We start from the raw sequence: 2,140 nt of genomic DNA, 5'->3' as shown, positions 1-2,140 counted from the left end.
TTCAGGGATTCCCCTGAGCCCCCATGGTTTCCACCCCAAGCAGAATGAGCAGAGTAATTTCCCCCCACTTTTCCCTGCTGGTGCCCCACAAAGGGGCTTCACTGAGATCTCAGCCTGTGAGGAGTCACAGTGGGTGTTAAAGCTGGATTGCAGTGGCAGGAGGACTCTCAGGAGCTCCTGCTTGGCACAGGGATTTTTTTTCCTCCTGCTTTTTCCTTTTTTCCCTCTCTAATTCATGGCTTGTGTGAGCTCTGCTAGTAACAGTCCAAAGCTGCTGCCATTAAATTTGATAAAATCAAATTTGGATAATTTTTAGAGGGCAGCAGAGGGTGCTGTTAGTTCTGCTCTTGGGAGGATGGGGACACTCACCCCTCCAGCCCAGGATCCAGACAGACCCAAAGCCCAGAATGATCTCCCGAGGGCTCAGCCTTGCTCCATGCTCCAAAACTGGTGCTCTTCTCCAGCTGGCTCTGAAATTCAGTGTTTTTTTCAAGGGGCTCAGTGTAGGTTCACTGCTCTAAATATGGATTGAAAAAGAATAAATCCCTGATATCCAGCATCTATTTTGAAAATATAGATTTTTTTTTGTTGTAATTTTATTATCCTGTTATTCTATTCTGTATTATTTGTTATCTGGGAGCCAGAAACAATGCTTGGTGTGATTAATGACTGTGTTCAATATTGCCACACTCCAAGCTGTGTGAATTTGGAGGAAAAAAACAATCAGCACTGATTTTGAGGTGCTGAAGTCCTTCTGGCAGTTTCTAAAAGATGCCTAGAGCCAAGGGAATAACCTTTGAACAAGAGATGAGAGCAGAGCAACCTGACATCACCCACCACACATGTAGAGCATTGCAGCTGAAATTGTAATTACTTGTAGGATTTAATTGCCGGTAGTGACTTTTCTGGGCTGCACAGGATGGGCTGGGAGGCAGTGCTGATGGCTCTGGGACAGCTCTGGCCTTCCTCAGGAGCAGTGGAGGTGTCTGGCTGTTATGGAAATGCTGCTCACAGCACATGAGTAGCCAGATCACCCTGAATTTATGGAGCTGTGGATTGATACTGTTTGTGCTTAGCACAGGCAGGCAGGCTATAAGACAGGGATTTGTTATGATACCAGACTTCATCTGCAGGCAAGAAACACTGCCAGAGGCTTTTAGCAGAAGCTGCTGAGCAGTCCTGTGTCTCAAAAAGCCCAGTGATACTTCCCACTGCCTTGGAAATGTAAAGGATTTATTTTACTGCCACAGGAGACACAGGATTTACCCTCTTTATTTCTCTGCATCTCACTTTTGCTGTTAACCAGGCAGATTTTCCTGTGCAGCACAGAGATGTGGGAAGAGGACTGCAATCACTGTTATCTGCACAGTGCTTAGAGCAGGAAACATCAGGTTTGGAGGGAGAGATTAGCAGGAACCAGCCCTGTGAAGTGCTGTTAAATGATAAAGAAATGCTGAAGGGCAGTGTGGGCTGGGTTCAGTTCTCACAGTGAGTTCACTCTTATACATGAGGGCTTTTTCTTGTGCCCCCTGAACTTGCACTGGTGCAGAGAGTAAACCCAGGGCCTTGCTGCTCCTGACTTTAGTCTCTCTGTTGGACTGTCCTTTTCCACTCAGGAAGATAAGATTCTCTTTCACAGCTAAGCACTGGAGGTGGGGACAGCTCTCAGGTGCTGGTTCTAAGAGGTTTAGTGCAACCAGGATGGTGAGAGTATCTGGGATGTCCTGCTTGCTCCTGCAGCCTGTGCTGAGCTGTTGGTGTCCTTCCAGCTCCTTCCACACTGCTCTGTACACACGCTGCCCCTGGCATTTGGGATGTGAATTCCTCTTTTCCTGGTGGTGACAGGATGCTGAGAATGTCAAGGCACATGTTTCTCTGTTATCCCTGCCTCTAAACTCGCTGTCCATCTCTTGGAGGGTATAAAAATAAAGCAGCTTTGTGTGATTTCTAGAAAAAGCCAGACGGCAGTGCAGGGGTCAGAAATAGGCATCCCAGCCCTCCCCATCCCACTGTCTCAGCTGTTGCTTCCTGAGAGACAGAAGCATGTGGTGGCTAAAAATACCCTGTGAAGAGAATACACTCTCTCTCCAATGGGAGAGCATAAATTAAGCTGAGTTGTAATATATACAACTTCTTGTGC

The sequence above is a fragment of the Passer montanus genome, unplaced genomic scaffold, assembly GCF_014805655.1.
Source record: "Passer montanus isolate IOZ18808 unplaced genomic scaffold, ASM1480565v1 scaffold51, whole genome shotgun sequence".
Taxonomy (NCBI): Eukaryota; Metazoa; Chordata; class Aves; order Passeriformes; family Passeridae; genus Passer; species Passer montanus.
This window is presented reverse-complemented; position numbering follows the sequence as displayed.